The sequence below is a fragment of the Pinus tabuliformis genome, chromosome 1_2, assembly GCF_031772625.1.
Source record: "Pinus tabuliformis cultivar Carrire ecotype Pingquan chromosome 1_2, CPIR1, whole genome shotgun sequence".
NCBI lineage: Eukaryota > Viridiplantae > Streptophyta > Pinopsida > Pinales > Pinaceae > Pinus > Pinus tabuliformis.
In genome coordinates, this window is record NC_142298.1 from 113,703,527 (window position 1) to 113,731,099 (window position 27,573).

Here is a 27,573-nt window from a genome sequence, read left to right on the forward strand (position 1 = left end):
ACCAAATTTAAAATTAATATTTTACATTTTATACATTCCTAAAGTGAACCGCATTAGATCTATCTTAACTCGATCTATCAAGTGCCGAGAGGGATCAAATATCTCAAGATGTAAACCTCTTTGTTGATTGCAATACTTCTCGATGCTTGATAGATCTAGAGTTAAGTTTGATCTAGGCTAGTTTCAGTCGTGTGCAGCCAAGGAAAATCTATTGAAGATATGATTAATTCTATCAATAATATGTAAATACATCTAATATTAATACGATAATTTTCAATATGCTAAATATGTCTGATATTAATCTGGTCATTCTAATTTTAAATTTTCTTAGTTACCTCAGTTTGTTGAGATGATAAATATTCTTAATAACTTTAATGATAAAAAATGATGAAATAAAATTTTTGAATGCAAAGTGACAATGTAATAGTCTTGAATGACAGAAAACATAAATAATAAGAATGTAGTCAATTACAAATAGTCTTCATTGTGATCAATCTCAAACTATTTTCTTCTACCATTCTTATTGTCACCCTTGTTAGATTTTTCACCTTTTCATATCGATTAAATCAAAATGACAATTGGAATCAGAAACCATTTAAATCTTTAGCTCAAGTTGTCATAGTAAAAATCATACCTTGTCTCTCTTTCTCCCAAATATTAATAAGTGGAATTACTATAACACAAAAATCAATGTATACTGCCAATAATTTTTTGTGGTTACACTTAAATCAATGCAAATTTTGAATCCACTCATTTTAAAATTAATGTACCATCATACATCCAATCACATAAAATCATAAATCAATATCTACAATGAAATCAATGCACCTAATGCAAATAATCAAATAATATTAGAAAACAACTTCTACACTGAAATCAATGCATCTAATGCAAGAAATAAAATATGATTAGAAATCAACACCTAAACTTAAATCAATGCATCTAGTGCAAGTATGCAAATAGGATTAGAAACCAACAACAACATTGAAATTAATGCAAATTTAGTACAAGCAATCAAATAGGATTAGAAATCACCATCTACATTGAACTCAATGCATTTACTGGAAGCAATCAAACAGGGTTAGAAATCATTTACATTGAAATCAATGCATCTAGTGAAATAAATCAAATATAATTATAAATCAATACATCTAGTGCAAGCAATCAAATAGGATTAGAAATCACCATCTACATTGAAATCTATGCATTTAGTGCAAGCAATCAAATAGGATTAGAAATCATCTACATTGAAATCAATGCATCTAGTGCAGGCAATCAAATATCATTAGAAATCAACATGTACACTAAAATCGATGCATCTAGTGCAAACAATCAAATATTATTAGAAATCATCATCTACATTTAAATCAATGCATATAGTAAAAGAAATATTCTTCCCTCTCCCCCCCCTCCATCCATATGTATATCTCCCTCCATCTCTCCTTCTTTGTCTCTCTATCTCACCCCCCCAAACACACAACTCACACCATATTTATCAATCTCTTTGTCCCCCCCTCCCTCTCTCCATCTCTCTCTTCTTCCCTTTCTTCACCTTCCATCAATATCTCTATCTCGCTTTGTCTTTCAATATCACCCTTAAAACATACACGCTCTTTCTCTAATCTATATATCCATCCCTCCATCCTCCTATCCCACTCTCTTTCTCTCTTCCTCTTCTCTCCCTCTCCCGTACTTCTCTCTCTTTCCTCCTGTTGTCCTCTCTCCCTCTCTCTCTATCTTCCTTTTCACTCACTCTGTCTCTCTCTCTCCACCTTTATCTCTTTATGTTTTTATTCTTATCTCCTTCTCTCTCCCTCTCTAGCTTCATCTCTCTTTCCCTCCCTCTCTCCATTCTTTCATATCCTCTCTCTTCCCTCCTTTCTCTCCCTTTGTCTCCCACCTATCTCTCTCTCTCTCTTCACCCTCCAACTCTATTACTACATCCCTCTTTCTCTCCTTCTCTCTCTTTATCTCCATCTCTCCTTCTTTGTCTCTTTATCTCACCCCTAAACATACACACCCTCTCTGCATCTATCCCTTGCCACTCCCCCCCTCTCTCCACTTCTCACTATCTATGTCTTTTTTCTTCCCTCCCTCTCTCCCCTTCCAACTCCATCTCTCCTCCTCTCTTGCCCCCTCTCTCCTCCTCTCTCACAAGTCCTCTCTCTTGTCCTCCCTCTCTCTCCCTTTCTCTCCTACCTCCCTTTATCCTCACACATCACTCTCTCTCTCTCTTTCTCTTTTTCCTCCAATCCTCTCTCTTTGCCCATAACTCTCCTCCTCTCTCTCAAGTCCTATCTCCCATCCTTCCTTTCTCTCCCTTTCTCTCCTACTTCCCTCTCTCTTCCCCCATCTCTCTCTCTCTATCTCTTTTCCTTCCAATCCTCTCTCTCTCTCTATATCTCTCTCTCCAACTATGTTACTATATCCCTCCCTCTCTCATTCTCTATCCTTCACTCCATATCTCCTTCTTTGTCTCTTTATCTCACCCCTAAAAATACACACACACACTCTCTCCCTTGTCACTCCCTCTCTCTATCCACTTCTTACTCTATATGTCTTTCTTCTTCTCTCTCTCTCCACTTCTTACTCTCTATGTCTTTCTTCTTCTTTCTCTCTCCCCCTCCAACTCCATCTCTCTATCCCTCCCTCGCTCCTCCTCTCTCTAAAGTCCTCTCTCTCGCCCTTCCTCTCTCTCCTTTTCTCTCCTACCTCCTCTCTCTTCCCCCGTCTCTCTCTCTCGCTCTCTCTCTCTCTCTCAAGTCCTCTCTCTCGTCCTTCCTCTCTCTCCCTTTCTCTCCTACCTATCTCTTTCCCCATCTCTCTCTCTCTCTCTCTCTCTACCCTCTAACCCTCTCACTATCTCCCTCCCTCTCCACTTTTCTATCTCCCCCCTCCATCTTTGTTTCTCCCTCTCCCTCTCTTACCCTTCTCTACCTCTCTCACTTCTCTCCCTCTCTCTCTCCTCATTCCTCCTCTACCCTCTCCTTCAGTTTATCTCCATCTCTCCCTTGTCACTCCCCCTATCTCTCCACCTATATCACTCTATGTCTTTGTTCTTCCCTTCCATATATATCTAGAGTTAATATATATCATGATATATTAATATATATTATAATATAACAAATTTTATATTGTATTAATCCAAAGTTATTAAATTTAATAATATTAATATTATAATATATTAATATTAATATTATATTTAATGATAATAATAATATTAATCTTTTAATATTAATATTAGGGTTAATAATGTTTATTTTGTATGGTATTAATAATAATCTGGCCCATGGTATTTTTTTATCTAGGTTGGATCTAGGAGTTTAGATGTTGATTTATAATCCTATTTGATACATTTTTATTTTTTTACCATACCTCTTTATACTTCTTTTATATTTATTTATTTACCATACCTCTTTTATAAATATGGTATTTGGCCCATAGCCTTCGCCTAAATAAAACCCTTTTTTGTGTTTTCTTAAATATAAGAGGTTTATGGAGTAAATATAAAGAGAGGTTTTATTTATTTACCATACCTCTAGTTTAATTATATTTTTATTTATTTACCATACCTTGAGTTTATTTATATTTTTATCTCCATACCTCTTTTTGAGTGTTCGTAAACCTCTTTATATTTTAAATTTATAATATGTTTATACATAATAATAATTATATTGATTTTCAGATAGGTCTGAACATTAGATTAAAAATGTTAAATGTTAAACATTACATGTAAATTTTTTACATTTACATGTTTATGTGAGATCTACCCCATACTGGGTTGTAGAGTGCCTCTCATGAAAATATATCTAGAAAGTCACGAAGAACTTGATAAAGCACTAAAGGTGTCATTTTACCAAATATTATGATTCACGATGACTCAAGACATTGAACCAACCACAACACCATCCTAGCAAACTCCATCGCCAAGATAATCATCTCCATGTCGGCATCCTAGATAGCTCTGCCCATGACTCGTTCCATGTCCATATCCTGTCGTAACTCTACAATAATCTCATGTGTTGGATCCCCTTGTGATGGTGACTAGTTGGGTAGCTAATCCAACCATAGCATCTCCCCCCCAAGAACTCATGCATCCTACATCATCATGATTATCATCGCATCCTACTATTAATCACATCTATCTCGCCTCCAATGTTGGATCATCATGTCAAAGGATCTCATTGCCATGAGGAGGTGACAATGAGCCCATTCTCCATGTCATTCTAGAACTATGGTGGAGTTTGGAATGTTGATGGCCTTCCACCCTAGTCTTCTTCCAACATGTCAATCCATGTATCAACATCTTCTTCCTCCAATATTTGCATGTATGCCTCCCGGTCTTCATGTGGTAAGGTCCCTGTCTTTGCATCCTTGTAATCCTTCATTGCCTCTAGTCTGTTTCTTACGACCATAACACTATCAAACAATGTTTTAATGAATTCTCCCTACTCCATGATTCTTGTCTCCATGTGGTCAAATCTCTCACTTATTTCTCCATCTCGCTTGATTTCATCCACACTCATCATTTTTATCTTATGTGCGCCCATCGTGGTTGCCATGGTATGGATACTCAAGGGTACATCTTCCTTGTCATCATAAACGTACATCTTCCTCAAATGTGGAACAATCATAGCCTCATATTGCTTCATGAATTCCATGCCGAAAACATCTTCCTAATCATCCATCCGAACAACTGTGAAGTCTACTTTTCAATGTCATTCACCTATATTCACCTTCACTGCCTCTGCCACACCAATGACTTGGTCTGGTGGAGACTTCAATGCTTTGAGATGAGCTTGAGTTGGAGTGAATTTCAACCCAACTTTCCTTGTTTCCTCCTATCTCATGAAGTTGTGGGTTGAACCACTGTCCACCATGGTGAGTATTGTGCCATGCCCAATCCTCATCTCAACATTTTGTAATGTGTTCCTCTCAGTATTATTCTTCGAAATAGCCTCCACAGTTGCTTCGACCCCCAAAATCTACATCATCCCAACTCTTAATTCTTCCTTCTTCTTTCCTTCGTATTTTACAAGAGCTGCCACTGTTGGGCTTGAAGGACAATTCTTCACCATGGGATCCTCTCTGCACAAACAACATTTCAAAGGTTTCTTGGCCTTTGGTTTTCCACCTACTTTTGCACTATCCTCCTTTGAAGACTTCTCTTTCAGCTTGTCGGACTTGTTTTTCTTCTCTTTAGTCTCTTCATCATAGTGGTCTACCAATCTATCAACTGAAGAAAATTCCTGCTCAAGTGTTTTGATCTTCTTCCTCTTCACCTCATTATGTGCCCAAATTTTCAATCTAATGATGAAGTTGAAGACCTTATCTTTCTCTGCCATGATAGGTAGCTCCACCATGAAGCACTACGAACTCTCTTTAATAAGCTTGCAGAATTCCTATTTTCTTGATATACTTGGTCTTTGATCTTTGATTTGGGCTAAATTGGGTTTGTAGTGCTTCCTTAATTTCCTCCCATGTAGAGATGTCCTCAACATCACCATGAGAAATATGATCCACTCTCCTTCTCCACCACATCTTGCCATCCTTAGTAAGGAATTGAGAAACAACATTTATTGTGGAATCTTCATTTGGAAGCCCCAAGCGTTCAATATATTTCTCCATATCCCATAGAAATTTTCCAAGTGTCTTTACGCTTCTCACTCCATTATAAGAATTTGGTTCCTTGATTTTGATATGGGCAGTCCCTCCAATCGGTCCATGTCAAACTTCTTTCTTCAAAATTGCAATCTCATTAAGAGCCTCATCAAGACTCTTCCACAACTTCATGATCTCTTCTAATCCTTGATCCTTTGTAGCTTCAAAGTCCTTTAATTCATTCACAGTTTGTCCATATTACTACTCAAGATACTCGTATCGCACCTTGATGTTGCCATGGTCCTCTTCCTGCTTCGTGAAGTTTTCTCTAAGTTCAACATTCTTAGCTTCCAATGCATCCATCTTTGAAGTCATTTCATCCATACGATTTAATACCTTGTCCATGAAAACTGCCTCAACATTCATGCTAGATTCACCTATCATCAGTTCCTCTTCAACACCTTCCATTAGTTTCCTTTGAGAACATCTCAAGGCTATAAACTTCTCCTTTGTTAATCTTAGCCCAAGTTTTCCCCTACTAAACTTGTTTTGTGTCACATTGCGACCCAAATAATTCTTCAAATAAGCTTGATCCACCTGCTTGAACCAAGCTCTCATACCATCTGTCATGACCTCACTCTAGTAGTGATTAAATTCCACTTGTGAGCACGGTACGACACCACCTAAATCTTTTATTTCCCACTACTTGAGCTTATCAACTACGTCTAACCTTCACATTTACTCAATTTCCCTTTTAAGTTTTATAATGCAATGGAATTACTTCTATTATCTTCCATCATTTGTCATCATATGCAAAGGAAATAAATCATCAACAATGACAGTACAAACAATGTACACACATATAAAATGGGAGTGGAAACTCCCAAACGAGTCTGCCCAACACTTATTCAAATTCTTCAATTATATTTAAAAATAGAATTTTTTACAATTTTGTGCAGCCCCTACACGTTCTGCCTAAACACTACCTACATGCATCTTTGGCCCACGATTGCCATTCACTTCAACATGGCCCACGTCCCATTGTTCACTTGTAGCATCCTTCCCACTGTGTCACTTATAGCGGCCCGCATCCCTTCGTTCACCACATAACGGTCTGTACCCTAGTAGTTGCACTACGGTCATGAAACGCCTTATGGTTACCACACCTATCTCTACCGACAGATCCAACAGTCATATCACTTTACCCACAACTCAGTCATGTGGTTCCCTCCACCCATAGTGTGTTCTGCACTACCCGCGACAATGTGTGGTCATGTCGGTTCTTCCGAATTGCGGTCTCTCTAACCCATCGTGCAAGACTCACCCAACATTTCCATCGTTTAACATTGACCTGACTTGCTTGTGGGAACCCCGATTTTTCCTCCCTGCAATACATAGTCTTGTGGCTCATTTTTAAGCGAGCCCTACTCTCCCTTTTTGCATGGTTCGCCTCCTTCCTAGCTTGCACTTGTTCGCTATGTCTGAACTTGTGTGAGTTCGATGGATGCCCAAATGAATGTCACTTGCCTCCAATATATACGCTTCCAACTCATACTTTGATGAACAATCATGTCTTTTCATTCAACTATGGCTCGGCCTACCCACATGCTGCATAGTTGACCTGTCCATCGTTCAACACATGCCCACTCATTATATAAACTCGTCGTGGGTCAACCTTTAAGCGGTTGAGTGGGCTTCTCACCCATCCACATGCACCTGCCCGTCACACTACCTAGTTGCCCATATTTCCCATCGCTCCCACCGGTCACCCAACTCATCATCTGCATGCCTTTAACCGAACTCCCTCATCAACATACACCTTTAACCAAACATTTGAACACCTGACTCTTTTAACCGAATGCCTCTTCCCAAGTCACCTTTAATCAAACGCCCTCGCTTGAGTCTCCTTTAACCGAACACTCTCGTCCACATTCCTGTCGCACATCATGGGCGCGCTCGCACACGCGTTCTCGTTTTTCTTACTCTCTTGGTCACTTTCCAACTCGAAGCTTTGACATGATTCCTTTCAGATTCCATATTGTTTACAAAATGAAACAAGGTCCGATATAAATTTATTCTTACAAGTTTTAGATTTGATGCGGCATGTTTTAGCAGCTATAGAGGATCTCTCCAAAAAAAATAATTGCATTTCATTCTGGTTACTGTTAGATTCTATAGAAAAACTTGAATTTCATTATGTTTTCTATTAAATTCGTAATCAATGCATATTGAACAGGGAAATTCTAGTGATAGTATCAGAGAGATTCATCAAAACCTTGTTGCAAATAAATAATGTACATTGAATGGAGGAATTCTAGCTATAGTAATGATGAGATTCACTAAAGCATTATTTATACTAATTAACATAAAACAACTATTCTTTAAGACCAGTTGAATACAAAGACACAAACTACAAATAACACACATCTTAAATATATTCTCTTTGTTTGTCCTCAGTTTATAAGGCTGACATGGTTTTCCCTAATTAGCAGTAGGTGGTGAAATCATCATGGCTCTCCTAATATATATATATATATATATATATATATATATATATATTTCGTTGGATCTGGCATCACATCTTTCACTACATCGTATTTACACAATTGATCCATCCATGCGTTCAACAATGACATTTTTCTGGACCTATTAAAATGATATTGGTAGCCTTCTCGGTGCCTTTGATAAACACCAAAAAACCACCCAATGCGATGTCAATCAAGTCGATCTTAATCTCCCTAAACTCATTAACATTTTTTATACCCCTTTAAATTTTTTCTTTAACTTTGAACTCCATTTTTATACCCATTATTATAAATTCCCTTCACCCCTTATTATATATTCAACATATTATGTCATTTTGTTCCTCAATATATATCCCCCAATATGAATGCACATGATATGGTATTGCTCCCCAAGTGAAGCCCCCATGGCTTGGCTTTATCTAAAGAGCGGGATTGAAACATAGATCCACTTTAGGATTGAATTTGCATGATCCTTAACAAAATACCTTATCTCTGAAAAATCCAATGGTAAGATTGGTCATGATGGACACTCCACATTCATTTTAGGTTGGGAAATAATCAACAGTTAACAATGTATTTTCATCTCAAAATGATCCTTCTTATAGAAATTGTCCCACAATTTATCCACTTATCTACCACTACCACTATGAGCTTTTCCCCTTGACCTTCACATCATAACTGATGTCACTAGTATGGGATACTCAATTCTCAAATATTTGCAATTTTACCAATACTCCATAATTTTCCAAAAAATTCCATTCACCATGAAGTTCATAGATTTAGCTCCTAAATTACAACCTTCCTTTACCATGTTCAAGCATATAATCATTACCTCAATGTGTGTACCCATCATATTAACATTTTTTAACCAATTAAGCTTTAGATTTCACTAAAAAATTAGGGATTTTCCCAATTTCTTCCATTATCAACTCTACAATTTCATAATTTGACTCAATAATACCAATATGTAACTACATATTTAAACATTCATGCTTTTATACTTCATATCATGCAACATATAAATTTTCGTCTACATGTTTATTTATGGCCTGTAGAACCGAAGTGTTGTAACCTTCATTGTGATATCACATCATAACATACCCATCTCCATTTTGAGCCATGTTACTAAAATTTTTGCTTTATACGCATTATAATTTTGATTTTTTTCAATGTGGGTGGTATTCTTCTAAACTACCCACTTTGATACCAAACAAAATATGCCCAACATATGATACGATAAAAATTTATAACAGAAATTTCAACATATAAAAATACAAAATAAAAAACGTAAAAGCATGTATAATAAAGAACAATTATCTTTAATTAAAGCACCAATCGGCTGCCGACCCCAAACATTCTAGTCAGTCATAGACACTACTACTCTAACTCTCTAAAAAAAAAGTCAACCCCAAGATAACATTATGAATCCACCAAGGAAAATGTTGCTTGAACCATGTCTAATATTGAATATTAAGTTGTCTAGGCCAATGTAATAAACTCTGATAACAATTCCAACCTATATTCTCTTATTTAGCTCAACTCGCACAACCCAATGAAGTGTATCCTCTTCTCTACTCCACAATCCCTCAAGCTATCACACTCACCTTCTAGGGCTCTAGATAGGTCCATCAAGAAGTCTCAAAGTGGTTGCATAAAGAACTCCAATTACGTCAAGGGATTCTCCAAGCACTCTCTAGGCATCACACAGTAAGCAATCCTACCCGCACAATCCCCGCTTCAAGGCTCTAGTGTTACCTAGATAAATCCAATGAGAACTATAAATAGAATCCTACTTAGGATTCACACATTTCATAGGAAACACATTTATGTTTTCTTTTGCAAGTTCACACCGAACCCATGGAAAGTAACAATCATGAAATGATACAATCCCCATCTTTTCCTGTAAGTTTACACAAATGACATTCATGACCCATTTTCCCTTAAAAATGCATCCCATCACTTTGTAGCTTAAAGATATAATCATGGTAGCATTCATAATTTAGAAATATTCAATAATTCTTAACTTGAACTTATAATATTATTTCCTTCTTATAGATTTCTACTTCTCCCTACTCTTTTCTTTAACTTAAAAATCATATATATATTATAATACATTCAAGGCAACTCTAATATGTAAGAAACTTAACTAATAATCTAACCTAGATCCATCTTAACCCAAGATCTATCAATCCCTTAGAGGGATCAAATCTCTCGAGGTGCAAAGCTCTTTTTTTAGTGCAAAACTTGAGGAAATGTTTGAACCTCGAGAGATTTGATCACTCTCGAAACTTTATATATTCAAGGTTAAGACATATCTAGGTTGGTTATATAATACTATATAATATCTTTATTTGTATCTATTTGTATCTTTCTTATTCCCTCTCTCTATCTCACCCCACAAACATATACACTCTCACTTCTTCTCTATCTCTCTTTGTCTCTCTCTTCCACATCTCTCTCTATCTCTTGCCCTTCTCTCCCTCTTGCTTCGTGCTCTCCTTTCTCCCTCACTCTCTCTCCATCTCTCCCTTATCACTCCTCTCTCCACCTTTCTCCCTTTGTGTATTTCTTCATCCCTCCCTCCCCATCCCCCTCCCCCTCCCTCTCGCTCTCCCTTCCTCTCTCTTCTGCTTCTCTTCCTATCTTTCTCCTTTCCTCTTCTCTACCCTCCCTCCTCTCTCCCTCACTCTCTCCCATCTCTATCTTGTTGCTCACTCCCTTTCTCCACCTTTACCTCTCTATTTCTTTATTCTTTCCTCCCTCTCTGGCCCCCTCCAACTCCATCTCTCTCTCTCTCTCTCTCTCTCTCTCTCTCTCTCCCCTCTTTGTCTTCCTTCCTATCTTTCCCTATCTCTCCCACCTCCGCCTCCCTCTCCCCCCATCACTTTCTCTCTTTCTCTCTCTCTCTTCGCCCTCCTGCTTTATCACTATCTTCCTCCCTTCTCCCCGTCTTCCCTCCCTCCCTCTCTTAAATTTGATTCCATGATATTGTGTTTAAGAAAGTATCTCAATTAAAAAAACTCAATTGGTTGTCAAATATTAAACCTATATTTTGGATCAACCACGCCAAATGAAATACAACAATAAAAAACTTTAAACAATCATGTGTTATATTTCCTCTATTATTGTTAGTCAATTTCTTTTTTCTCATATCTTGGATCTTTAGCTAAGATGAATCTATGCTGGTTCTTGGTAATATTATTTATATTATATATATTTCACATCTTTATATATAAAAGTATTCTCATTTTTAGTTTTATTTAAACCTTGATTTGATTTTTATGGGAATATTTTTAGTAGTTGTAAGGATAGAGGGTTTACATATATCTCAAAAATAATGATAACATTTTTTCTTTTAGATTTAATTAAAAAAAAAAGAAAGTTAAAGCAAAATATTTATAAAATATTTTGATTATGAAATAAGTTACGTTTTTTTTGGCATGTAGTATTGATAGTATTGATAGGCTGTGGTATTGGCCCATGGTATTGTAACAAAACCTATTTACATGTTAATAATCTTCATAGTAAAGTGGGGGTGAATATCCAAGGTTAAGAATCATGTCATATTGTGAAAAAATATTTTGATTGTGAAAAAAGTTATGGTTTTTGGTCATGTGGTATTGATAAGCCATGGTATAGTCACAAAGCCTATTCACAAGCTAATAAAAAAATCAAAATATATCAAATTGACTTTAACTTCAGCTTTTTATTATTAATTGAGCCAACATTTAAATGTTTACATGAATTCCCTTTATATTACTTTTAAGATTTTATTTATTACTTTTAACATTTTTTAATTCATTTAAATATTTTTTTTAATTGAGATATAAATGTTAAATGTTTATACCTCTATACTAGATAGACATTGAGATTAGATTAAATTTGTTAAATATTAAATGTTAAACGTTTAGGCTTGATATCTACCTTATATTAGGTTGGATAGACATTAACATTAAATTAAATTTGTTAAATATTAAATGTTAAATATTTAGGCTTGCTATCTACCTTATATTAGATTGTAGAGCACTTGACATCTACCTTATACTAATATCTACCTTATATTAGGTTATAGAGTGCTTGACATCTACCTTATACTAAATTATAAAGCGCCTCTAAAACAATAACTTTAAAACTCTATACTTATTATTATGATCACCATTTCCCAATGTAATAATAGAAAACCTTAAATTAGAGTTTAAATCATTATAAGAAAACATGCGTATTAATAATTATAAAAACGATGCACATTAAAAATTATGTTATATATCCAGAATAGTTTTAATGAAATCCAACCAAACTGTAAAATTAATATTTCACATTCCCTACCTCTATAAAGTTAAATATATCCAGAAATCCACGAAGAACTTGATAAAGCGCTAAAGGTGACATTTTGCCGAATCTTATGATTGACAATGACACAAGACATTGAACCAACCACAATTTGAAGCCCAGAAATTGTGTTGAATATCTTTCACATTCCGAATTGTTTTCAAAATGAGACAGGGGGCCTTTTACATTCCATATTGTTTTCAAAATGCAACAAGGTCATATAAGTTTATTCTCGCGAGTTTTGGATCCTTTCACAAAAATAATTGCATTTCATTCTGGCTTCTATTACATTCTAAATCAATGTTTGGTTTTCATTCGGGTTTGAATATAAGAAGCAGATGGATATAGACGCGTCTACAAAGCAATGAATCACTGGGTAAACATTTATGCAGACCATGGAAGTAAGTATGGTGGCGGTAGATCTAGTGGTAGAGGTCACCACTATGCTTAGGGTTCGACTTGGTAATAATGTGGCAAGGCAACGAACGCTATAAGGTGGAGAATTCTTGTACTTTAAATTTTATATTCAAAGTTTGAAATAAATCTTATAAATTTCAACATTTATTTTCAATATTTTTGAATATGATTTTGTTCGTAATTGTATTAATCAGTCAATTACTTAACCGAAATAATATACATCTTATTCGGAAATATTCGGGAAATCAACCTAACGCCTTTGACAGACACCGACAAACCACCTAATGCGATGTCAATCAAGCCAATCTCATCGCCCCAAAATGCGGTTTTCCTGCGAATAGTAGTTGGCTCGTAGAGATTCCTCTATCAAAATAAAATTTGTAATGGTATCTTCCACTGCTTTCTGTAGCTGCTCACCTTGGCCAAAGAAAGTTGCTTGCACAGATGGAAAGAGCTGAGCGCGCACATTCAAACCATATTGGTCACGGAATAGAAAAAACATAATTTGAATTTACTTTCGAAAACACAAATACAAAACAAGGAAAGGGTCGATGAGACTTGAATACAAGTGATTACTAACGAATGAGGTAAATTTCATTCGTGTAATGAATGTTGTGACATTGATAGGAGGTAAATTTTTTATTAATGTGAGTAACTTTTCTTCCTTTAATTTAAAAAGTGGCCCAAATGGTGGATTTCCATGTTTCAACATCTCCATTTTACACACATTTAAATTTGGCCAAAATACCAATAAGGCATCTTAATCTCTAGAAAAAGTGCTAAGTGCTAATATTCCAAAAAAATTTATTCACTATGAAATTCATAGGTTTATCTTCTAAAATACATAATTCATAGGTTTAACATTTTTTAACCAATTAAGCTTTATATTTTCCTCAAAATTTGAGGATTTTCACAAAATTTTACCAATTTGTTCAATTATCAACTCTACAATTTCATAATTTGGCTCAATAATACCAAATATAGCTACATATTTTAAACACCCATGCTTCTATAAGTCTACCACTGAATCTAGCTATATTTGACTATTTTTCATCATTACAATTTTTTAGTTCAAACATTTTTCTCAATTTTTTTCCTTTAGAAAATTCATCAAACATTTTACATACAACACATAGCTTTTCTTCTACATGTTTATTTATGGCCCATAAAAATATTGTAGCCTTTACCATATTGAAACGGGTCTTTGGGCAGTTCCTAAAACACCATGGATGGAAAGGTTCTGCCATTTATGTGAGAAGGATGAAAATCACTTATGTTAAGTGTGAAGCTAAATTCACGGAGGATTCTAGATCATATCTTTATAGATCTCCAAGATTCTAGATCTTTCTACACTGCCATTAGTTTCTAGAATCACATGCAAGATTCTAGATCCTCCTACACCATGAGTGGTTTCTAGATCATTCCAGATCTCCATCTGAATCACACAAGATTCTGGATCCTTCTTCTGCCTCTATAAATTTGTAATTTCTTTGGCCAAGGAAAGCAAGCCAAGGCCCAAGCCTGTCATGTAATGCAAAGTGATTTCTGTTCTCCAGTGATTGTTTTATCCATTCCGCTGTTTTTGACTAAGTAATCTTGTTGTTTCTCCATTTGTCTATCTCTATGAATTATTCTTTGCTATTGCCGTCTAAGTCTCTGAGTATGAATCCGCTGTGTGTTACGTATGCTCTGGTCTAACAACTTCCTCTTAGTGTTATGTATGCTCTGGTCTAACAACTTCCTCTTAGAGTGCCCTGCGTACAACCACATAAATCTCGGTTTCAAAATATTTGTTGCAACACTGACCTTCCTAGCCTTTTACGTTGTCAAAATTACAGTGAGCTCGGGAGACTTCTCTCCAAGCTTTTTGAGCATGGGAATAAAATCTTAAATCAAAATAAATAATTCGTTTCTTTAGGTCCGATAGGCCAAAGTTTGGTCTCAGTGAATGTTAACCATCATCATCTTCATCATAATATCACATCATAATCAAGATATCTTTTAATAAAATTCTAACTTCTCCTTACTTTTTTCTTTAACTTAAAAATCATATATATATTTGAAGAGACTCAAAACAACTATAGTAAACTTCTTATTTAAGATAATAATAATCATTATTACCTTAAATTATAATTTAAATCATAATCATTATAAAAAAATATGCCAGAAAAATAAAACTTTCTGTTAAAACATAATAACAATTATAAAAACGATACACATTAAAAATTATCTTATATATCCCAAAAAATTAATAAAATCCAATCAAAATATAAAATTAATATTTCATATTTCTTACATCTCGTTCCATTCAAACATCATAATAATTTTTAATTATCTTATATCCCCTCAAAAAAATAATAATAAGATCCAATCAAACTTTAAAATTAATATTTCATATTCCCCAGTTAGATTCAAACATAATAATATTTTATTATTATTATTTAAAAAAAAAATAATAAAATCCAATCAAACTTTAGGGTTAATATTTCATCCATTCAAACATAATAATAATTTTTAATTATCTTATATCTCCCAAATAATAATAATAAAATCAATCAAACATCAAAGTTAATATTTCATATGTCCTGCATCCCCTTCCATTCTAACATAATAATAATTATCATATATATACAAATTATTTCAAATCCAACCGAGCTTTAAAATTAATTTTTCAGATTCCGTACATCCCCAAAGTCGAATATATCTAGAAAGTCACGGTAAATTGATGAAAAAGGTGATTGAGCTTCCTCTATCAAAAGAAAGTTGGTAACGGTCTCTTCCACTGCTTTCTGTAGCTGCCCGCCTTGGCCAAAGAGAGCTGCTTGCATAGATGGGAAGAGCTGAACGCACACATTGAAACCATGAGTATATTGGTTACGGAATAGAAAAAACATAATTGGAACTTTCGAAGACACAAATTCCAGACAAGGGAAGGGTCGGTGAGATATGAATTCAGGCGATTACTAATGAATGAAATAAATTACCTTATCGTCTACAAAGGCAGCCCAAAAGCGAGCAATGGCTCGCTCATATGGATCCTTGGGCATAAGATTTGGTCCCTTATTTCCCCATGCCTCCTCTATGTATTGCACAATAATCATGGATTCACAAATAGGCTTTCCATTGTGGATAAGAACTGGAACTTTCTTGTGAACAGGGTTTGATTTCAGCAGCAGCTCGCTCTTAGGGTGCATGAAATGCTCTTGGATGAACTCGTAATCGATACCTTTAAGAGCCAGAGCAATGCATACCCGCACCGCCAAGGGACTCAGAGTCACACCTAGCAGCTTTACCTGCCCCTTTTCCCCCTCCGTTGCCATTTCTCTGAAAATATATTTGGAGTTTTATGTGTCTTCCTCTTCCATCTCGGATATGCTATTGCTAATTCCCCCCGACTACTATGTATCGCTCCAAGAAGAGTCCCGACCTTGCACGAAAACTAGCTGTTTCGTGACCTTACATCCCATCAAAGTTAAAAGTAGAGACCGCAGACGTAATGCATGATTTCACTTTATCGTCTAAAAACAATTTTCTAATGAAGTTGCTAGCTTGATTATCTAGCAATTTTGAATCCGGTTTTATCCTTTTTACTTGAGTTTTTCCTTTGATTTCTGGGTCAGATTAGGTTGCCTACTATTGGTAGTATTGTCTCATAGGTTAATGCGAGGTTATGTCAAAACCCCAAGGCACATCCGATTAAAGGGAGATCAATGACCCAGGAAGCAGGTGAAACTAAACGAAACAGGGATCTTTGAAGTACGAGACAATGTTTGGCTTTATGCCACGTCGTAGAAGACCATGCTATGAGTGGGTAAATGAGATGAAGAGGAGTTTAGGTTGAACTTATGTAAGATTGTCTGATTGACGATCTAAAATGTAGCCGAGGATAGAGAAAATACAATTTAGGAAAATGGAGAGAAGCAGGGATTGCATTTTAAATAGTAGGATTGTGGGCCCAAGCTGGATTTATATCATGGTGGGTCGAGGTAGACCATTAGGACTAGATGCCAAATATGGAGAAGTGGGCGCAAGCTGGATTTGTCTCATGATGGGTGGAGGTAGACCATTAGGACTAGATGCCAAATATGGAGAAGAAGATATTGTGAAGTTGTTGAGAACAATGTTAAAAATTTCAAATTTCAAATTATATGTTGAATTTCTAAGGAAGTGATATAATTCCCAAGTAATGTTAAGTACATGCTAGCATTAAATCAATATTCAAGTGAAATTTGACTCGATTATCCTAAGTTTTAATAAAATCATCATCTTTTGCTTACAATAAGAGGTCCAAAGTTAAAGCTTTGCATAACAAATTGTTTGATCAAATATTTTGGTTGAAGCATTCGTTAAACAATGAATGTAATGGTTAGTTAAAGAAATTTAATGCTCAATAAAGGCTCATCAATCACAACAGTCCCTGCGCTGCCGAAGGCAGAGACTAATAAGAAGACAAAGACTATGTATTGTTAGATGTGACCAAAATCCACGACTCATTAATTTTCTAGAAGTCACTGTGCAGTCATGAATTTCATATGCATAGAATTCTATAAGTTTTATAATTAAATATTATATATGTTTTATAATTATTATGAAACATATATAATAATATATGTTTTATAATTATGTTCAGTTTTGTTAAGTTTGGACACATTAATAAGCCAAAAAAGGGGAAATGTCATCTTTTGTTAGATGAATTTTTTTCAAGGAGATTAATTTTTTGGTTCTTTATTTAAAAATTGGTAAGGACAAATTATTAAAGTATTATTTTGTAAGTGGAGTTTTTATTTTGGGGGTGTGAATTTTATTATAGAGATAATGACATTAATTGACATGGAGAAGTTGAGCAGGGCTAATTTTTTCCTATGGAAATCACAAACGGATCATATACTGATTTTAAAAGATCAGTATTTGTGGTTTGAGGGTATGGAAAAGAAACCCTTATTGATGATGGATGAAGAATGGAATAAGCTAGATAGAAAGGTGATTGTGACAATCCGCCAATATCTGGCAAATAATGTGTATTTCAATGTGTTTGGAGAAAATACAACAGAAGGATTATGGAAAAAGCTCCATGACCTATATGAGAAGAACGCAAAATCAAACAAAGTGTTCTTGATGAAGAATATTTATGATCTCAATGTAAAGGAGGGTGCTTCAATTGTGGAGCACTTGAATGATTTCAATATTATTACTAGTCAACTTTCTTCTATTAAAATAATTCTAGATGATGAAATTAGAGCTATTTTGTTAATGTGTTTTATGCCAAATAACTGGGAAAATGTAATTGTAGCTTTGAGAAGTTTAGCGCCTATAGAAACCCTGAAGTTTGATGATGTTAGTTGTATTTTAATGAATGAGGAGCTGCAACACAAGTCAATTTGTGAAAACGAGGGAGAAGCTCTTACTCTAGTTGATTGTGGTAGGAGAATTTATTGAGACTGACAAGGGAATTCAAGATCGAGAGTTTGATCTAAATCAAGGGGCGACAACTCATATTCTTTTATTATGGTGAACCCAGGCACATGAAGAAATAATGTTGAGTCTAGAAGAAATGACAAGAGGATCATAAACCAGCCAATACAAATCACAAGTCATCTAGCACAAATGAAGGTGAGACAACTGTTGTAGTCACAGATGGTGATGTATGATTTATTGTTTCAGTAGAATATGCATGTTTATATACATCTAGTAATAGCTTTGATTGGATTCTTGACTCTAGGGAATCTCACCGTGTAACCCCATTCAAGGATAGTTTTATTGCATATAATCGTGGTGATTTTGGTAGAATGCATTTAGGGAACAATAATTTTTGTAGTATTCTTGGAGTTGGAGACGTCCAGATCAAGTTGAAGGATGGACAATATATATTGTTGAAACAGGTTAGGCATGTACCAAAAATGCGCATGAGTTTGATCTATATGGGACAGGTGGATGATGTGGCTATTCCATAAGCTTTGGAAAATGAGGTTGGAAAATTAGCAAAGGAGCATTGGTTGTGGCTAGAGGACCCAAGAAAGGAACATTATATACATTGAAGGCAATGATAGGAAAATTAGATTTGGTTGTTGTCACAAAAGAAGGAAATTCAGTAGATCTGTGGCATAAGCGATTGGGTCACATGAGCGAGAAGGGCTTAAAAATCCTTGTTGGTAAACATTTAATACAAGGTTTGAAATCATATAATCTTGATCTTTGTGAACATTCTATATATGGTAGACAAAGAATAGTTTCATTCCTTAGAGGTGGCCATGACAAAAAGAAAAATTGGTTAGAATTGATACACTCATATGTGTTTGGGCCTGTTAACATTAAGTCATTAGGAGGAGCATCATATTTTGTAACATTTATAAATGATGCATCGAGGAAGGTTTGGGCCCACCTTATGAAAAGTAAAAGTGAATTGTTTGAAATATTTCAAAATTTCAATATTGCTATTGAAAGAGAGACTAACAAATTTCTCAAGTATCTAAGAACAGATAATGGTGGATAATATTTCTCAAATGAATTCAAGGAATATTATAATAAGTTTCGTATAAAGCATGAGAAGATCATGCCTGGTACTCCTCAACAGAATGGTGTTGCAGAAAAAATGAATCACACCCTTGTGGAGAAAGTAATGAGTATGTTGTCAAATTCTGGTTTGGAGAAGCATTTTTGGGAACTAGTAAGAACAACTTGTTATCTTATAAATCGATCTCATACTACAGCCTTGGATGGTGACATCCCTGGAGAAGTTTGGACTAGTAAGAAGTTGAATTATTCTCATTTGAAAAGATTTGAATGTGAAGAATTTGTACATTTTCCAAAGAAAATATAAATAAGCTAGATGATAAATCTATGAAATGCATTTTTTCTCGGATATGCAAATGACGAATTTGGTTATCCTCTATGGGATCCAGCCAAACATAAATTTATTAGAAGTAGGGAAGTCATATTTAATGAGTCATAAATGTTTAATAGTTATGTAGGTGATTTGGAGATCAACAAAGTTATTGACAAGTTTTAAGAGAAGCATGAAAACATCCCACCAATGCAAGAAAATGGACAGAAAATTCAAGAGAAGGAAAGGCAACAAGTGGAAATTGATGAACACCAAGAAGAAGGAATCTTACAAGAACCTCTACATGAGACTCAATCTCATAAATCACTACCACATTTTCTTCATAGATCTGCTAGGCCTCATAGGCCTTCACAAATATATCCTCCTTCAAAGTGTATTTTATTAAATAATGAAGGTGAGCCTAATTGTTTTCAAGAGGCTTGTAAAGTTGAGAATAGTAAAGAATGAAAGAAAGGAATGGAGGAAGAAATGAACACTTTACTGGAAAATAAAACTTGGGAGGTGGTAAAGCTCCCAAAGGGTAGAAAGGATTACAAAACAAATTGGTATACAAGGTTAAGCATGAAGGTGAGAGAAATAAGGAGAGGTATAAAGCAAGGCTGGTGGTGAAAGGATTTCCCCAAAAAGAAGGTATTGACTTCGCTAACATTTTCTCACCTATTGTCAAAATTTCATCCATTAGAGTCATTCTTGGTCTTTTTGTTTCTTTAGACTTAGAATGTTAACAGTTAGATGTAAAAATTTCTTTCCTTCATGGTCAATTGAAGGAAGAAATTTATATGGAGCAGCCAGAAGGCTTCATAGAAAAAGGAAAAGAAGACCTAGTTTTTAGGTTAAAGAAGAGCCTCTATGTGTTGAAATGGGCATGTCAGAAATGGTATAACAAATTTGATTCATTTATGTTGAAACATGATTTTCACAGGTTGGAACTTGGAATTTGACCACTGTGTCTATATTAGAGGTATGATCAAGGAAAGTGTATAGTATTATTCTTATATGTGGATGACATGTTGATTGTTGGGCATGATAAGAATATGATCAATAGGTTAAAGAAATATTTGGAAAGAAAATTTCCAATGAAGGATTTGGGTCCAACACAAAAAATATTGGGCATGAGGATTATGCTTGAGAGAAAAAAAAAAGGTTTTGGATGTCACAAGAAAAATATATCAAGAAGGTGACTGATAGGTTTAATATGAAGGATGCCAAGCCAATTGTTACACCCCTTGTAACTCACTTCAAGCTGAGTGATAAGTTATGTCCTAGTGATGAAAAGGAGAAGGAAGAAATGAGTAAGATTCCTTGTTCTTCAAGAGTTGGAAACTTGATGTATGCCATTGATCTGTTATACAAACTTGAAGATGATGAGAAAATTTGCAAGTAAAATTTTATGTCTTTTAGGGAATGGATCACTTTACAAAAGTACATAAAATAATTATTTTAAAATTTTGTTAATATCATAAAAACATAGACAAATATACTATATCATAAACACAAGACATCAAAATTATAAAGGAGTCCACCCCTCTCCTGGGCTACATCTCTTGGTCCATCTTCCAATGTTGGGCCTATTTCATTAAGTGCTCAAATTTGTGATTACATGGATTTTCAATGCTCATAATGTAAAAATTATGTCTCCAATGGCTTCATAATAGTCAAAACTCCCCATCTCGGCTCTTGTTGGGCTCAATTTGACCAAAACTTGAAGAAGTTATGCTCTAGAGAAGTTTTTCTGTTAACTACTCTACAAATTGCACCGCTCTTCTAACTGTTCTATGAATTCTGCAATTCCACGGCTCGCCAAGAATCAATTTCACATGGTTTCATCGAGATTCACGCCAGTTCGTATGTAATTTGTTTCCTATTTTAAGTTCCCAATAAGGCCTCTCGGTGGAAAATTTGGGCCCATAGGGCCAGGCGCCCGGCGGCTGGGGCTAACCACTTTCCCCGTTGACATGCTCTCTCAGTTTGTCGAAATTATGTTCCATGCACCATATGACTTGGGGCTAGCCCCCATTCTTAGCACCCGTCTCGCCAAGCTCTCCGCTGCAATCTATTGTTGGTCGTGTGGTGTAATGCCTAGATTGTGAGCTTAACCTCCAATCCCCTCTGCAATTGTTAGTGCTCCTGTTGTAGTCTGGTGGTAACACGTTGTGGATTCCAGAACCTTTGGTTGGGGCTAAGACCGAGCCATTAACTCCTTTATTCCTATGGTCTCGTGGGTAGTAATGTGACTAGGGGCCAAGGCATAGGCCTGACCCCTTCCCCAAACTTCAAATTGCGGTAAACATAAATAAAAATTTGGTGCTATGGTTTAATAAGTAACACCATAGGAACTGTGGTAGGCCATTGTATTTCTTGTTCACTAATCTGGTGTTTGAACCTTGGCGAGCCTTCGGCTGACTCGTGCCAAATGTTTCATTGTGTTGGGGTGCGACGTGGTAGCCTATGACTAGGCCATGTGGCATCCCACAATTGGTCCACATAAAAACTTCAACCACCAATCAAATGTGCCAAAAAAATCAACCAATCACGTGAGGCCACTTGGCAGCCTACCATTGGCCCATGAGGTACAATCAGCTTTCCCAGTCACCCTGCCCAATGAGTATACGGATTTCCTTGTCAGCGGTTCTGCATCCAACCTACAAAGTTTTTACGTGTTTAGGAAAATGATCAGAACATGATATCGGGAGAATATGATATCAATTTTGAGAGATTCAAGTTGTGATGGATTCAGGTCATCGATATCTATGCTTTGGAATACATTTTGAGAACTTTTGAACACTTTAAATTTTGAGCAGTTTATTGATCCCTTGGATCACTCCTCCCCACTGGAACCTTTAGGACCTCCAAAAGACTATTTTCTATCAACAAATAGATGAGGGTACAGTTCCCAGTGAGAGTATGGACTGCCTAGTCAACAATCCTGAATCCAACCTGTAAAGTTTTACTTGTTTGGAAAAATGATCAAAACATGATATCGAGAGAATACGATATCAATTTTGAGAAATTCTAGTTGCATTGGATTTAGGTTGTGGAAATATACGCTTTGGCATAGGTTTCAAGCACTTTTGAACACTTTTAATTTTGAGCACTTTTTTGATCCCTTGGATTAGCCATGGTACGTTCACGACCCAAAAATTCATATTCAGTGGAAGTAGTGAGCAGGTTTCTTATCAATTCAAGAAAAAAACATTGGCAAGCAGTAAAATGGATTTTGAGGTATCTTAAGGGCACTAGTCATTACTGATTAGATTTTGTTCATAATGAGATTGTGCTTGAATGATTTAAAAATGTATATATGGTTGGAGATATGGACACTAGAAATTCCACTACAGGCCAAGTACATATATGTAACAGAGGATTGTAAAGAGATGTTTTGGATGTAGTGATTCCTAGGAGAGATAGGAATAAAGCAGGGAAAGTATGTGCTATATTGTGATATTCAGAGTGCCATTCACTTGGTGAAAAATCCAGCATTTCACTCAAAGTCCAAACACATTGACTTAGGGTACCATTTGATTCGATATGTGCTGGAGGAAGGAAAGTTATCCTTGGAAACTATCCATACAAATAAGAGCCCTACTAATATACTCACTCAGATTCTACTAAGAAATAAACACGAGTTATGTAGAGGCATGGTAGGACTTGGTTTGACTTGATTCAGAATTATTCATTGGGCTTCAAGTGGGGGAATGTTAGATGTGAATCCGCAATAAAGATGCTAACTATCACCAACTATCGTTGACCGAAACAGACCAAACACCACCACCCATTGATTTTCTAGAAATCATTGTGCAGTCATGAATTTCACATGGAAAGAATTCTAGATCTTCTCTCCTCATCTATAAATTTTTAATTTTCCTCATCCTCAGAATGAAAGGAAGGAAATGCCTGGAATGTAATAAAGGTTTATGATTTATTTGTGTCCTTAGTTTATAAGGCATCATTTTCCCTAATCAATGGTAGGCTGTGAAATCATAGCTCTCCTAATGGATATAAATTGCTCCGGATCTGGCATCACTACTTTCACTACATCATATTTACAAAATTGATTCATCCATGTCCTCAAAAATGGAATTTTCTCTGGATCTATTAAAATGGTATCGGTAGCCTTCTAAACAGCTTTGATAAACTACGACAAAACACCCAATTCTTTAGTGACGTGGAGTTGCGATCATGTGGTAGTCGTGGAGGAGTCGTCGAAGTGTGGTGAGCGGTGAATCTAACCTCTGTGAGGAGTGGACATAGTGGTGTAGTGGTGTTCAACGTTGTTGTGTGTTACCAGAGGTCTGGTTTATAAGGGGCGTAGTGAGCCTTTTGTTGAGTCACTTTTGTCTATAGTGCCTATTGTGGAACCAATTGTGGATTTGGTGCAAAGGCTAGTGGTGACATGAGCTGAGGTGAGTAGTGGTAGATAGTTTGTATGTTGCGTGAAATTCGTTGGAGCGAAGGGAATTTAATGACCCATTTTGTTGTTGGTCTATGTAACGGTCAATGTGGTTGGGAAGTTGTGTTTGACCTGTGCAGAGAAGTTGGTAGCTGACTATAAGAACCTGTGAAGCGATGAAGAGTTGCTGGGAAGAGGCTTGGTGCAGGCCCAAGCCTAAGGAAGTGAAAGAGTTGTTGCCACTGTTGTCGCTGATGGTGTCATGGTAATTGGTGGTGGTTCGGTTGTCGTCATATGTTGGAGGAGTCTGCGCCATGGAAGAGCTTGGCACTGTAGCGTGGATCTATTAAGCTAGCGTGTTTAAGAAACTGTGTTTAAGAGTTGTTGTCATATGAGAAATGGCCGCGTTGGACTAGTGTGTTATGATTAAGTCAATGTGAAAACAAGTATATTATTTGGTTCTTGTCATCGTTGTTGTGTGAACTAAGCCCGTCAGCAGGAGTTGTTTTTGTGTACTCCAATGGTAAACGAGGTTGCCTAAAGGTGAGTGTCAAGCATGAAACAATGGTTGTTGAGAAAATCTATGTTTAAGGCTGAGTAGAGAGCCGACTCTGGAGATTGAGTTGGAGATCTGTGTGAAGACCCTGTTAATCTAAGTGTGTGGACTATTATTGAGTGTGGAAGGCCAATTAAAGGCCAATTGAATTCATTTTTCAATCCATAGAGAGTGCTATTAGTGATAACCATGTGTGACACAGGGTGTGGCAACCACGAGAGCCCAGTAGAAGGTCATTGGTCTGATTGGAGTACAATGAGTGGGATAATGTTGGATACTAATATTTTTGATGATGCATTTTTAGAGAGCTCATTTGGAAGTATTTGTGGTCCTGGTAATATTTTTTATTCAGGTAGTATCTTTGAGTCACAAGAATTATTAGATCAATAGAATGATTTTATTAATGACCATAAATATCCAAAGCTAGAGTCCATTCCACATGAGAGCAAAACTTGCTTGTCCCTGAACCCAATTGCTAGTAATGTGATTGGATCCGCTTCTAATATGGTTGCGACAGTGGAGGATACTACCATGGATGTTGTTCAGAGGCTGCTCATGATCGAAGATGAGTGCATTTTGGTGGCTCCTAGTAGAAAGTGGGGAGAGCATGAATTAGATTATCTTGTTTGGGATCTTGCCTTGCATCCCAATCTGGAAGAGGTTGCTAATGTTAAGTACATAAGAAAAGAAAAGTTGAAGGAGCTCATAAGGAAAGAGAGAAAGGAAAAGATGAAACTGCACTAGCAAATGAACAAGCATGGACCCTTTAGCAAGAAGACAATAATAAAATGTTTTGTTGTAAGCCTAGCTGAAACTTAAACCAACAAGTAAGTTAAAGTATAGGTCATGATTAAGGGGATGTGTTAGAATAATAATCACGAGCCATTTGTCTCGATTGTATGACAGCGAGTAGTTGGTGTCAGTCGGCAAGAGTCGGCGATAGTCGACAGAATTAGATAAGAAGTTAATGATCGTTCCTAAAACTTTTGTAGCTGGGTTTCATATAAATGTATGTGCTATGTAATGCAATAAACAAGCTCTTCCATAGAGTCTTCAGTTTTTCTGTCATTCAAACACTATGAAAGAGAATAGTAGACAAAACGTGAATGGATGGCTTTTCTGTTTCAAGATATCCAAGTTTCTAAACATGCAATAACCTGCTCGAAACCCTAGGTCAATAAAATTCGATCTGCAAAATTATTAGAGTTAATGGGTTTCTGGCCAAATTATGGTTTGAAGAGCAATGATGAAATGGGGAAATTTTTTCTGGAGCATGGAAACAACTTTTGTTATGTCTTTCCACAAAAATCCATGTCGGAATCATTAGAATTAATGGGTCTCTACCAACTGTAACAATCTGAATTATAGGATGATGAACAAAGGATGAAATGGGAAGAATTTTTTTTTTTTAACATAATAATTCTATGGGTATTAGGCAGCTGCTTCTTTTCTTCCACTGATTTATCCTTTTCTTCTTAACATGAAATCCCACAAAATTCTGTAGTCCTCCTAGATACAAGGTCTTGCCTAATTTGTGTATTATTTGGATTGGTTCTTATCTTTTATCTTGTTCAGCACTTTGGGCATTGAAATGTGTTCAGGTGGGATTGAAGTTTGGTTGCATACCTTCCAAATTTAATCTTTCATATACATTTGGATGTCTCTATGGACAATACTTTCCTTTGGGTTTCCAAAACCTGCTATATAGTCTCCTTGTTGGTTGTTCTCCATTCTCCTTTGATCGAATGCCCATGCCAGTGTTCCCAAGGAGTAGTCCTTTTAGAGGGACTATAATGAAGGGAAAGCAACACAAAAACGAGAAGAAAATTAAGTAGTTAAATTTTTTTTTAGACAAATCATGTCTTGCTTAATGCTTGCACATAGATAGATCATTGTCCTCTACAAATCACTTAACTAAATTATTTCACACACAATGGATCTTTGCCTTTATTTTTTAGCTAACCCTAGGAATGAAAGATATCCTCCTGCATCATACCTTTTGTTCAAAGAGAACTTGGTTTAAAGGGCTAATTCCAGATCTTGGTTTAGCGTGTGTTAATTATATTTATGGAATTTATTATATAGCCTTGAGTAGACTCTTTATGCAATAGAATCCTTATAATGTATCTGAAGAATATATCTTTGTGCTATGAGTTCATAATGTATTAATGTTGTTACTATGTGAAGTCTCTTCTAAGAAAAATGAGGAACTTACAGACATTGGTAAAGGAATAAAGAGGAAGGTTGATAACGATCTTGATCCAGAGGGCTTGCCCCAAGATTACCCACAAGCACAGGACGCAGAAAATCCTAAGGATGTTGTTTCCCATGCCAATGATCTAGAAGATGGGATGATTAATGAAGATGCCTCTGGGGAGACTCTACAAAACTAACTGGAAGGAAAAAGACGATGTTTGAGTTGAGACTTAGAAGGGTACAATTTTCCTCCCAATCTATGGTAGTTTAGAATCCTTCCCGAGACACGAGGTGAAACATTATTTTTTCCATTGGCTTCAAAGTTCAAGTAGAAATATTTCAAGTGTGATATATACTTCTTATTTGCATAATGAAGCAAGAAAATCTAATCAGACTGAGATTCTAGCTGAAAAAAAGAGACAAGAGGCTCCACAGGAGTCACGAGGCATATCAGAACAGAAATGGATTAAAGACGAGTAAAAAATTCTAGGGAATTTGTTGGATGCAATTCGGCTAGATCTTTCAAAAGCTTATATGTTTGATACTCAAGAGGCAACTGGATCAAAATATAAGAAATGGGACAAGAAGCGTGCTCCATTTGGATGGGATGGTAGGAACTCAAGGAAAAACTTGTTCTAATTTATGTTTACAAACAACTTAATTAAAGTGTTGATATATTATTCTTAACCTTTAAAAAGATATTGTAAGGAGTCTTAAT

General features: G+C 35.8%; 2 pseudogenes; one reads left to right on the forward strand and one right to left on the reverse strand.

Annotated features, from left to right (window-relative positions):
• Positions 1-27,573, forward strand: part of LOC149204767 (pre-mRNA-splicing factor SYF2-like) — an 87,975-nt pseudogene that overhangs the window by 18,595 nt on the left and 41,807 nt on the right.
• Positions 8,083-16,249, reverse strand: LOC149204768 (glutathione S-transferase U15-like; annotated as a pseudogene).